General features: G+C 46.0%; 1 protein-coding gene across 3 annotated transcripts in view; it reads left to right on the top strand.

Annotated features, from left to right (window-relative positions):
* SH3RF2 (SH3 domain containing ring finger 2) overlaps nt 1-13,453 on the top strand; it is a 128,278-nt gene that overhangs the window by 112,511 nt on the left and 2,314 nt on the right. For 2 of the 3 annotated variants that reach the window (XM_045794370.2, XM_045794367.2), the window contains one exon: nt 8,483-12,118. The exons of the other annotated variant lie outside the window; for it this stretch is intronic. The gene's annotated coding sequence lies outside the window, so the exon portion shown is untranslated. Of the gene's footprint in view, nt 1-8,482; nt 12,119-13,453 lie in introns of those variants that run through there. 3 annotated transcript variants of the gene reach the window in all.

Here is a 13,453-nt window from a genome sequence, read left to right as displayed (position 1 = left end):
GCAGCAGCACTGGGCTCAAAGGTGACGGGGATGGGGGGGAGGGGCATGGAGGAGCATTCCAGGTTCACCCACCCATCCCCCCATTCATTCAACACCAGTTATCTGTCACCCACTCTGGATCAGGCTCCACAAGACAGTGGGGACTCAGTGGTTCCCAGGAGAGAGAAAATACACAGGGGCCTCGCAGAGTGGTGTTTCTTAATTTTACTGGATCTGGGGGCTCCTTTCTGCCATTCCTTCTTCCCCTCCTCCCCACTTCCCTCATAACCACTATCCTGAGCTCTGTGCTTACTGTTCCCTTGTACATTTTCCGCACATGTACCATATGGAATTTTCAGTGCGGCTCATAGATCTGCTCAGTAAACACTAGTCAAAGCAGATATTGCAACCTGAGGCCATAGAAACCCCGCCGAATATTTGAACTCCCATCTGGCCTCTGTCACTGGGATTCTAAGGCTTTGAGTCATTGCTGGGAATTGAGATTTTGATGTACAGCATGGCTGGTTTTAAGAAGTTCTAGTTTAGAGAGATTTTTATACGCTTTCTTCCCAGCACAGCTGCTTAGAGAGATCTTGCTGCTCCTGAATAGGTGAAATGTGGGTGGTGGCTGCGGCCGAGCTGTTTGAGTCTAGGGCTTTCCGGCCAGCTCTCTCTGGGCCTTGCCTGGCCCCTCTGGGGACCCAACACAGAAACTAGAAGCAGCTCCTCAGAATCTGAAACCGAAACAGACCTGGATGCCGCTGAAACAAAGTCTGCGGGGAAAAGCTATTCTTGTCCCCTGACTACAGATCAAGAAACTGAGACTCAGAGTGTTTCAATGCCTTACTTAAGTTTTCACGATCAGTTTGAGATGGCAGGGAGACTACTAAAAAAAAAAAAAAAGTGTCTCTGACTCCTCATCCAGCAATAATTGTCACCATTTACTGAGCACCTGCTGTGTACCAAGAACTTTTCATGCGTTATGCCATCTAATTCTGCCCAACCCTACAAGGGGAGGGATTGCATTATCCTATTTTAGAGATTATAATTAAGGCTCAGAGGTCAAATGACTGGTCCAAGGCAACAAGGACTAGAATCTAGAACTCTAAGCCCAGACCTTAATCTTAAATCACCAGGTCCCTCTGTTCAGTGGCAACTATTAATACACACCATGGGTGAGGCTGCAGAGGCTACACAAATGGGTACATGCTTCTGAAATCACAGGGATGCGGATGGGGACAGGGTCAGAGGATGGTTTGATTCAGAGGCTCCAGCCCACCCAGATTGAAACTGTAGGGGTCTTGTCATCAAGAAGTAGTGGTGGGAAGGAAGATAACTCAGAGTGTTCTCTACAGAGATATCCAAAGAGCAAATGCACCCCTGCTCCAAGGGCAGCCGGACACAGCTGAGCAACTTGAAAAAGAACCAAAGCTTGCAACGTGGCTCTGGATCATTGACGTCAAAGCCCGATAATTATTTTGCATTCCCTAGATCTCGCCTTCTTCATGAGTTTATTTCTGGTTTTGCCTGTCCTCACTCTAAATGATACAGAAAAGAGACCCAGAAAATGGGGGACATGATTTTCAAAATGACCCTCCACTTTCATCTTCTCTGTGGGAACAAGAGGGCTCGAGAGCAAGAACATCTTCCAGTGTTCCATGCTGGTATTTATCCAAAGTTCAAAGGCGATTGCTTTCAGGGGTAAATACACACCCACAGATGCAAGCTAATTATGCAAATAGGGTCACTGCTGGATGGACGAGAGCTACCGCCTGGTAAAGACTAAAAAGGATGCTAGCCAAGACCCAGGGAGAAAGGCAAAAGGCATTTGTGAAAGGCAAAAGGCATTTGTAAAAGCCATTTTGTGTATCTTCAGTTAATGCTATTAGAATCAGTGCTACCATGACCGGCGGACTTGATGAAGGGCATCCGTGACATCAGAGTTTGACTGCTGTAGGTCACATGCGTCCTGGAGGCCAGAGCCATCCTGATGCCCTTTCCATGAACACGACGACTCCCTGGACCACACAAGAGGACTGTGAGAGCTAGTGGCATTCAGCAGACCTTCACAAAGAAAGCAAAAGCAAGTTTGCCTCTAAAAGTAAGGAGGCAACAAAACCACCTGGTGGATCAAAGAATTCAAATCAATGTCACCGTCAAAGGGTGGTACCTACCCCTGATTCCTAGGCCTTCCCCATTCCCAGTTCTTTGGGGAGATGTTTTACATCTCTGTGGAGGAGAGAGCTGGAAAAAACTTCACAGCATAAAGAGGACACGTCAGTCACAGCTGAAGAGAGATAGCACCAGCTTCCATGACGAGGAGCAGAGCAGTCAGTCAGAAGGGGCAACACTGGTTGGAAGGGAATTTTAGATAGCAGAACCACATTTCCAAATATCCCATTCTGCACATTCTATTTATAAGCTCAATTCTTTTTTAAGCTTAAGCTGTTTTTAGACGTTGGCCATTCTGAGAGCCTAGGGCTTCTTCATCATGGAGACCTCCAGCAAAGGACTAGATTTTAAAGCTTTGGTCAGCAAGGATTTGGGGATAGATACACCAGCAATGTTCCCCGTCCATGAGAACTTTATAAGATATGGAGAAGCAATATAATAATAATAGCTCAGGTGATGGGTTTTGGAACCAAATCACGTGGGTTTCTATCCCAGCTTTGTCACTCCCTAGTCATGTTTCCTTTGGCAAATGACTAAACAGACTTGGATAAGTTACAACACCTCCCTAAACCTGTTTTCCCATCTGTAAAATGGGTATCAGAACTTCCACCTCATCAGGCTCCCATCAGGATTAAACGAAATCATGCATATAGAGCTCCAGTCGTCGTATGGGGTACATCGACGGGTTCAACACATGGTAGTTATTACCAATAAATGGACATGAAGGAGAGCACAGTAAAAACTAGCCTCTATCATAGGAATGGAAATGAGAAGAGGGAGAGTAACGACGGTGTGTTTCAGTTGTCAGGGGGTTTCAAGGAGGAGAAACGGGTTCTGAAAGATGTTAGCATGAAGAAATGGTTGCCATGTGGAGAGAACGCACCTGGGCTCTGGAATCACAAGTCCCTGGGTTCAAATCCTGGTCTTCTTGGCTCTCTGACCTTGGACCAAGCTAACTAACCTCTCTGAGACTTTCTTGACTCATCTGAAGAGTGACAACAAGATATCAGCCCTTCATAGGGTTGTAGGGAACGTGATGGGAGCAGGGAGGCCAGATGCTCGTGTACACAAGGAATCTAGAAGTGAGAGCTGTCGGAGGAGGCTGCAGGCACGAGAGAGGCTTGAAGGCAGGTGAGCAGCGGAAACACTAAGTAGGAGAACAGACTCTAAGCGGGAAACACCAAGTAGAACAGATTCTAAGCTGCCACTCGCTAGCCGTGCGCTCCATGCCAGGTACTGCGCTAACCCCTCAGGGGGTGCTTGGAGGGCGGGGAGGAGCACAGCCAGCCCAGTAACCCGAATACAAATGCAGGCTCTGTGTGTCCTCCCTATGCCACTGTGGGCAAGTCATTTAATCTCCCCAGCCTTTAGTCCCCTGGCTTGTCGGATGCAGGTAGTAACTGTCGTTCTTGGAGTGGTGTGGTGGGGAGGAAATGAGAGAATGGACGCAAAGTCATCAGCACGGTGCCCCGCACATAGAAAACGCTCGGTGGTGTCAGCTATCGTGATTATTCACATGCGTGTTTCCCAGTGAATCCTCACAACAATTCCATCTGTTAAGTCTTAAGTGTTAGGATCCCCTATTTATGAGATCAAACAACTGAGGCTCAGAGGGTACACTACTCATCTAAAGTCACGGTAAGGAAGCCTAAGCTGGTAAATAGCCCAGGAGCGAGGTAATATGATAGTTTTTTTCAACGCAACTTCTGCCATAACGCCCACAAGTCTTTCCTCTTCTGAGTGCCCCACCTCGTGCCCACCTGGTGGAAGTGTAGGCTTGTCTGTGCGCCCGAGCCCCGCCGGTTGGGGACTTGCAGCTGACAAGGCTGACAGCGCTGGTGACACATCCATTCGGCTTTGCGGATCGGTCTGACACGGACATGCTTCCAGCTGGCTGTGAGTTCGATGAAAACCCCTCCTCCTTGGCGCCAATTAACAGAAATTACATGCCCCTGGCGCACCTCATAATTCAGAAAATGCATGTGCTGATTAGTTCTGCTCCTGCTGGACACACCGTGATGACCAAGGGGCTGCAGGCCGACATCCTAGCTCTCACCCCACCGCCATTTAAAGTCACAGAAGAGTTTCCTCCTGTGTAGACCTCAGTGTCACCTCACTCCTTTATCTGTTTAATTCCCCTGAACAAACATCGCTTGAGCACCGAGCGTGTGCAGGCTTTGTACCAGAGCTGGGATCCAGCAGTGAACCATGCAGGGACAGTTCCCGCCTTTGGGAAGGGGAGTACATGGTAAACACACGGCACGGCTTCGGTGTGACAGGTGTTACGAAGGACACAAAGAGACTAGACAAAGAATGGCTGAGGGGGACAAGCCACATTAGGTAGAGTGACCAGGAAAGGTTTCTCCAAGGCGGTGACATGCGAACTGAGATTGAAGACCGAGAAGGAACCAGATATGCCCTGTGGCCAGGCGAACAGAAACAGGCCCAGATGTCAAGGAGATTCATTCATTTATCCAACATTTTTGATCATACAATAAATAGGTGTTCAATCAACAATTGAAGAATAGGTCCACCCTCTTTGTTCCTGCCAAGCAGGCCCCTTGCACAGGCAGGAGGAGCTCAGGGGAGATGCCACAAGCATAGAGGCAAGCGGCTGCCCTTTCCCCAGCCCTGTTTGTGTCTCGAAAACAAAGGGCTGGGCCTATGCACTAGCATTCCAGGCCCGTAGGGTCGGAACACCTCCCAAGGGGCCTGGCCCTCACAGCTCTTTAAGCAACAACGTCGCAGCAAGCAAAAAGCTATCCGTCATTTTTTAAAAGCAGTCAGGACAGCTGTTGGACCTGTGTAGTCAAGGCATGGCATCTGCTTCATTATCATTAGGATATACATACTGAATTTCCATACGCACGCACTCTCTCTCTGAACGCTGTTAGTTGGGAACCTCCCGCCTCCCGCCTCTGCTCTTCCCCACCGCCAGCCGCAGTCTTTCTCCGCCAGAGCAGGGAAGAGCCCAGGCTACAGAACTGAAACACTTGACTTGTATCTCAGGTGTGACTCACTGTGTGACTTTGGGCAAATTACTTCACTTCTCTGAGTCTCAATTTTCCCATCCATATAATGGGGAGAATAAGAGAGACTATCACACAGCAACCATCTAAAGTTATTATTATCCTTATTTTTAAATTAGTGTGTGAAACGGTCAGAACTCAACAGTGAGAACAGAGATTTAAGTCTTTAAGGCAAAGGAATTTGGAGCAGTGAGTGTGACAATGAGCCCATTTAGTGATCGGTCTCCACCTGTAGCATTTTCCATTCTTGGAGATAATCGAGAAGCAGGATCACAAGAAACAGCCTTCAAGAGGTCTCTCAACGTATCAAGATACTTCCATGCCAACAATTACAGATCCCCTACTATGTGCCAAACACTGTTCTCTGTGCTTAACTAGTATTTACTGATTTAAACGTCTCACAGCAACCATACAAAGTAAATACTATTACCATCCCCATTTTACGGATAAAGAAACTCAGACCTAGAGCGAGTAAACAACTTCCGCAGGGCCACACAGCTAGGAATTGGTGGAGTTCTAGGCAATCTGACTCCAGTCTATGCTGCTAACTGCTTGCCACCTCATTTACAATGAAACATAAAAGCTTTCCTGCAGACATCAGGTTTTTCTACTTCAAATAGACTTGTCCTCTGAGCGGTCAGTAAACAAAGAGTTATCACTGGACTAATCCTAAGACCCCTGGCCTGTAGCCCCAGCACGGACAAGGGCTGCTTCCCGGACTACACTATGCTCGGCCAGCCATAGGTAAATTCACGCCTCCCACCTCAGATGGGATTTTCAGGTGCCTATTGTCGATTTTCGAGTTGAAGTTCTTTCTACATCATTTAGCACAACCTGGAAGGTCAGATCAATGTGGCAGCCGGCCTTCCCTGGGCAGTTACTTCCTTATTACTTCCTGCCCCTGCACTCCCTCTCAGAAATGCTACATCACAATAAATGTAGTTAAAAGAGCAAACAAACCAGCACTACTTCCTTGAGATCCAGGTGCCATTATTTCAGACCACCTTGCCTTCAGTCTCAGAGGGACACGCTCCCAGCTGCTGACACCAGGCCCAATCTGCAGATGAAAGCAGCCATTTTCTGGGCCCAAGTGATATTAACCCACCTCCAAAGGCATGTGCCCAGGACCAGCTCAAGCACCAATTTAGGTACACGGAAGAGAAGCAAGAAAAATCCAACACAGGTGGCTTCCCTTTTAAGGGCTAAAAGTCACCAACGGCAGGATAAAAGTCCTGCCCACGTCGGGCGGTATACAGTGAAGAGAGCATAATTGCAAATCCTACGTAACTTACTGACATGGTGCGACGGAGAATGCATCCTAGTAATCACAGACTTTGTATTCATGCCTGCTTCCCCCGCTGAATGTAAACAGCCACCTGGAGACTCCGACAGCTCTTCCTTGCTGTTGCGCTGAATGGAGCACGTCAGCAAATGAGTAAACGCTGCATTGCATTTGCAGGCCCTACGAGCTCAAAGCAGCTCAGTTCTGAGTCCAAAGGCAGCTGCCTGCTGGAAAACTCAAGGCTTCTTCAGCGCCGACTCTGTAGCAGTGGATCAGAGCTCTGCGTTTGGAGAGTGAGGGTTTGGGGAAGCCTCAGTGTTTCCCATAAATTGCTGGCAAGATCAATCCCATGCCATCCTGCAAGGAATGAAACTGTGAACATCACTGAAGCTACCCCAAAGAGAAAACTGGTCTGTTAAATCAGCCAGAGTCCTCAGAGAGAAAAGAAATCAGGCCCAGATGAAAACAATTGGGCAAGAGATGGCCAACTCCCTCTCCTGCTCACTTCTGGTTTTACTGGGTTTTCATGGGAACTCATGGTCAGACTCTGAGGCTGAGTCTTTCAGAAGGCAAGTCTTCCTAACGCTCTTAGACGAATTTCCTACCAGCCTTTAGGCGTTCTCCTGTCCCCCTTCGGCATGATCAGCTGGAACTTCACTTGCCCTCCGCAGGGCCAGGAGCCAAGCAGCAAAGTCATGGAGAGCAGCCAGCTCCCCGGCTGGGTGTCAGACTGCCTGCCTTCACCTGGACAGGGCAGCCCAAACTGTTGCTGCCCTTTCTTCTGAACGTTCTCAGCCTCAGGGACAGAAGAGGGGCTGTGGGCTGGACAGGGCAAGCACGACACTGGTTACACACGAGGGCACGGTGAGGATGCAGGTTGAGTTTGGCCATCCAAGGAGAGTATCTGAGAGTACTTGAGGCCTCGGAGAAATTCTGGGGGCTCGTAAATACCCTTCAAAGCAAGATGCCCTAGATATTAACATCTTACCATATTTTGATTTTCTATCTCATTATATGGTCTTATATAATATATATTAATTAAATATTACATAAATATTTAATGTAAATTACATATATATAAATTTTCTGAACCATCTGAGAATAAGTTGAAGATCAAACACCCATCTATCCCTAAACATTTCAGCGTGTCCGCTAAACAAGGATGTGCTCTTACAAACCCACAATACAATGACCCAAACCAGGAAGGCAACACCGATAAAGAACAGTTAACTAGTCTACAGATCTTACGTAATTACGCTCCTGTGTTTCCTACTGTCTACTCTTTTTCCTTCACAGAAAAAAAAAAAATGTAACATCTTATCTAGGATCCCATGTAGGACCACATAATGGATTTAATTACCATCTCTTTTTAGTTTCAATCTGGAGCAGTTCCTTAAGATTCACTGTCTTCTATGACCTTAACGTTTTGAAGAATATAGGTCTTTTTTTTTTTTTGTAGAATCTCCATTGGGGTTTGTCTGCTATTTCTCCATCATTAGACTCAGATTACTCATTTTTGGCAGTAACAGATAATAATCTATAGCTTCACATAGAAATCCCTGAGTCCATGCTATATAAATATAAGGAAAAGCTTTTCCATATAGTAGAGTGCCAACTACTAAATGTAGAAGGAATGATGGAATTTTTAAAAAACTACCATTTGGCAACCACTAGACCAATACTTGGTTCAGGCGAGAATCATCAGTAGATACTAAAATTAGTGGATGAAAGAAGAGCTCAGAGTTTTTCCTCTTACAACACTTATTAATCACAAAGGGGAAAACAGCAACTTGATAGCGGAGAAGCCGGGTAGAGAACCACCTTAACCAAAAGACCACAGTTAGCATCACCAGTAGTGGGGAACTAGACGCTGTGTACCTCCCGGAAGGATGAACACCTCTTCTGTGAAATGAAAAGAAAGACTTCTGTCCAAAAGGCTTAATAATTTTCAAGAAAACTATAGTTCTTTCCAGGGTGCTCTCACACTGAATAGATTCTGAAATCTTTTTCACCTTCGCAGACCCTGCCTTGGTCATCTTCCCAGGAGGAGCTAGCAACAACTGGGATACTGAAGAGAACAAATGATCTGCTTGGATGGAAACTGCTCAATGGAGAGTTTGTGGACCATGTGATAGTCCTCGGACATCAGGGTTGGTACCAGAGTACCAACAGGCTGGCCTCTGGGACAGAAGGGCAATAGGAGAAGGAACACATCTGTCTTCATCCAGAGCATCGTGGGTGGTGAGCCAGCATGGGGAACAGCACATGACTCACGGGCTGTTCCAGGTTACTCCCACCCCTTCTGCTATTCTGTCTTTTGTCAGAGCCAAACTGTATCTTGTCAGTTTTTCCCACCTTGGCACCTACCTGACAAATGAAAAGACTAGACATCAAATTCCTTCCAGCTCTATGACTGACCAGTCTGTGCAGCTCACCTTTGGAGCAGTGCAGGCAGGGGATGGTATGATATTCTCCTCTTGGATGTTCAAGCCAGAGAGGTCAGTGCCTCTTCACGACACCCATAACTTTAACCCCCTCTCCTGACTCCCACCAAGTATCCTGAGTCTTTCCACCATATCTGTGTTCTTTTCCAATCTGATTCCATGCTATCTTTCCCCCACAACACTGTCTCATCGAGAGGGTTTCTGTTAGGACATACTGATTAAAGAAATGAGGGCTTGATACATAAAGAATTTCAGAAGAAAAATCCATGATGTAATAAGAGAGCTACCACAGACTACAGAGAGGCTACTCGAAGTCTAAAGATGTAAAATCACTTATAACTATGTATTCTTTTTTGCTCAGAAACAAGTCATTTTAAAGGGCAAGTCATTAGAGATCTTCTATGCCTGGTTTTAAAACTAGAATACAAATGTTTAAAACTAGAATATAAATGTTACACCCAGCGTGGGGCTCAAACTCAATCCTGATATCAAGAGTCACACACTCTCCTGACTGAGCCAGCAAGGTCCCCCTACCCTAAAATACAAATTGTAGATTACCTGTGTTAACTACAGAGAGCCACGGTACCGATAAATGCAATTCAAAAGTACCCTGAGACTCTTCAAGCCATACATTTCATCTTCTCCCCTATATTAAGACATCAATGAGAATTTATTTTTAAAAGCACATGCTGCCCTGATTGTTAAAGACGATGACAAGAACACAGCAGTATTTGGATACATTGGTTGTTTTAAAGCTCAGGATTACACTTTGCACTGAAGCCGCCTCAGCCTCCATGCAGTCCTGCTTGTAAGCAGGAGCAAGCGTCAGCCAAACCAAGCAGAGTAAGGAATATATTTTGTGGTTACAGGAATGTTTTCTTCTATGTGAAGCTGCCATATGCAGGACTCAAACCAGCACCCATCTCTTAATTAAATGAGTAACTGGGACGTTTTAGCCACACCCTCCTCTCAGTTAACCCCAGGGGAAAGTGATAATAAGCAACAACAACTCCAAAGTATTGGCTTTATCTGCCCGGTGGTGAGGGAGAAGCTAAAAGGTATGGAGAAACCACAGAAAGGATAATTCAGGGATGACACTGCCTCTCACACGTGGTCAGTGATGCTGTTGCCAATTGTCCTCCCTTCTTAACTCCTCTGACTCAGTGTTGGTTCCATTTCCTCTTGGATGAATTCAGGTTTGGTTGGCTCCTCTTTAGCCCCAGCAGCAAAGGATCTAGAAATGCTGCCCTAAGATTCTGGAATCTACTTGTTACTACCATGAGGCCTTACAGCCCACCTATAATTAAGTTTCAGTGACTTCATTTTCCAGAGAAAAGTCATTCGAATGTCAGAGTTGGAAGGAATTTTACTTTTATAGGTGATGCTTGGAAAGGTAAAGTACAGGCAAACTGCCCACACAAAAGCAAGTTGTATAAATTGGGGGTGGCGGTGGACACACAACAACTTTAAGTCCCCAGAAACCATTAGACCACATTAGCTAATTAGACCACAATTAGCTAAGTCTAGTGTTCAAGGGCCTCTCATTCCCATGTGCTTCCTCTCACCTTTTCTTTCTTCTTCTCCCATTGACAGCAACAAGAAATCACCACTCCTAATTTGTACACTTGCTGTTTTTTAAGTCTCTGGGAATTTTCCATGACTTATCAAGTGGAGGGTTTCATAGACATTTAGCTTTTCCTTTGACTCTGCTTAGCTAATAGACCAAATATTTCTTTTTAAACAGTAAATGAAGAATCTGGTTTGTTGCCAGCCAAACAGAGGCTTAAGAAAAGCACCCCCACTCTCCTTCTTTCCTAAAGTAATCATCTCTGGACTGTCAATTCCACCATACAGATTCTACCATAGAGATTCCAAGAAGTCATGGGCCAAAAAGTAGTGGAAGGAGTGGGGAAGTGGGTGAGGATGAATGAAAATGGTCAGAATGAGATCAGCCCAGAAGTTTGCCCTAGAATAGTCTGCTAACCAGAGAGTCTAAGTTTCACCCTCTGGAATTGTTGCCTCTTCTTCCATGTGGCTCAGGGAGAAGATGTCGTTTAGAGGAAAAAGCAGAAAGACATTCATTCCCCCACGGAAATGTAAGCAGAAAACCTATAGACTCTTGTGTCTTCTTTTTTTAAGTACAGTGTTTTTAATAGACCAAAAGAGAATCTTGATGAGATAATACATATGTGAGTGATGTTTATAAAATAGGGTGTAAAATCTTAACCATTATGGACTACTGTATAAATAAAGCTTAGATATATAAAATATAGAAACTTATAAAAATTATTTTATAGAGCAAGGGACACTTAAGGACTTCCAAAGTTTTCATATATTTGTTCCAAAACATAGAAAGTTCCAAGGCTGGCAGCTTATTTCCTTAGTATATTCCACTGTAAAGGCAAGAAGTTTAGTGGGGTTTTATGTGTTTTCTAGTTTTGTAATTTCTAATAATCTGTATGGATTACTTTGAAATGTCCATTGCTTGTGTGTCCGTGTTGTTTGCCCACGTGGAGTCATCAGAGAGCTGTTCCACACTTACATCTTCGGAAAACCAAAAGAAATTTTCTAGTGAAAAGAAAAATACATAGAACATGCCTTCACTGTCGGGAACCCCTCGAATTTGTACCACTGACAGCTCTTTGCAGGTCTGAGGAAATGGGAAATTTAATATGAGAGTTGTGTGTTGGTTCACTTTTCTCCTGGAAAGAAAGCACGTATTTTTGGTCCTTCTTTTCTTGTACTTGATGTGTTCTGGAGGAAACCAGAAGTCAGGACCTGAAGCTGCCTTGCTTCGGGACCACTCTCCACCATTAGCTTTCAAAGAACTGTCCACATACCAATTCTGTTTTCTGCTCCATGATCTGGTGGTAGAACCACTGATTTTTGGAGCCCAGAGTTTTGTTTGGGTTTCTGGCTCTAATGAAGTGTTGAGTTTGCTCTTTAGCAGCCAGACTAAGGAGAAGAAGCCAAGGGAAAAAGGGGTCCCCTCGCTGGACAGGTCCACTTGCAGCTCCCACCAGTACAGGGGACCCACGCCAGAGATCAGGGCCCGCAGTACCATCTGCTCTCCATGCAGGGAGGCGCCCATCATGCCAAAGTGGGGACATTACCCAAGTCCCCTTCGTCAGAACTGTGCACTGTTCCCAGCTGTAAGCTTGTGAAGCCCGATGTTTGTTTTAGCATGGAACAATAAAACCGGTTTCATTGTCCCTCGGGCCTGGTTTTTTCAGTAGCTGGCTTGGAGGGGGAACATGTTATCATAGATTAAATATCAACACTGAGCATTTGATTTTCCCAGAGGGCGTTGATGCCTGGCAGCTGCTCTGGACATCCAAAAGGGAGGGCCGGGAGGAGAGGAATCATTTTGTCAGACGGGAACAGCTGAGGATCTGTGGGGATGGCCACCACAACCTCCAGAGCTCCTCCCCAGGCTGGGTTCATGTCTGGAGAGCAGACTCCCAGCTGGGACAACCACTCTAGCCCAGGAAAACCTCTTGGCCAGAAGCCTTCTCCACTTGCTTAGTGCAGAGGTCAAGAGCACAGCCTCAAGACCCTAATTGCCTATCACCTAACAGCTATGTGGCCGTGGGCAAATCACTTAACTGCTCTGTGGCTCAGGTTCCTTTTCTGGAAAATGGAGCTATAATAGCATCTTCTTGAGGGGTGAGGGAATTAAATGTCTTCAAACACACAGAGCACTTTGAGCAGCACCTGGCATATACAACTAGCCACTAAAATGGGTTTCACCGCCTTCAAAATGTTTGCCACGTCCACCAATCACCCATACTGTCATTTACTTAATATTATTTGAATGGATTCAATTTTAATCTAAAATTTAATTGAAAAGAAAACTTTATATCCCAGCTGTAAATGGAAAACTAACATAATTTGCTGGGAATATAAGGTAGCAGTTAAACTGTTACAACAACTCCTATTTGCCGAGTCCACTCTACTTGCCAGGCAGTGTGCTAAGAATCCTGGCTTGTTAGAATCCTCACGGCCCTCTGAGGTCAGCATCTTCCTTTTACAGATGAAGACACTGAGGCACAGAGGCATTAGTAAATTTGCCCATAGTTACACACGCAGTAAATGTGGAAGGCAGCTCAGGCTTCAGGACACAGGCTCCGCAGCCCTGTTGTGTTCTGCTGCCCTTGCAAAAGCGAGCACGTTCCATTCCTGTGCTGATGGGCGGCACCGGGTTCACAGCACTGCGGTAACCGAGGGCCACAAACTGGCTGGCTTACAGCAGTGGAAACTTAATCTCTCCCGGGTTCGGGAGGCTCCGAGTCCAAGATCCAGATGTTGGCAGGGCGATGCTCCCTCCAAGACCTCTAGGGGAGGCTCCTCCCTTCCCTCTTGCAGCTTCCAGTCACCCCAGGTATCCCTCGGTTTGTGGCAGGATCTCTCCAATCTCTGCGTCTGTGTTCACGCGGCTGTCTTCCCTCTGTGTGCCTTTGTGTCTCTTCTCTTCTTGGGAGGACAGCAGTCGCGCTGGATTAGGGCCCACCCTAATGACTTCATCCTAATTACATCTGCAAGACCCT

The sequence above is a fragment of the Ursus americanus genome, chromosome 5 (assembly GCF_024610735.1).
Source record: "Ursus americanus isolate L20-20 chromosome 5, mUrsAme1.1.p, whole genome shotgun sequence".
Classification (NCBI taxonomy): domain Eukaryota; kingdom Metazoa; phylum Chordata; class Mammalia; order Carnivora; family Ursidae; genus Ursus; species Ursus americanus.
This window is presented reverse-complemented; position numbering and strand designations above follow the sequence as displayed.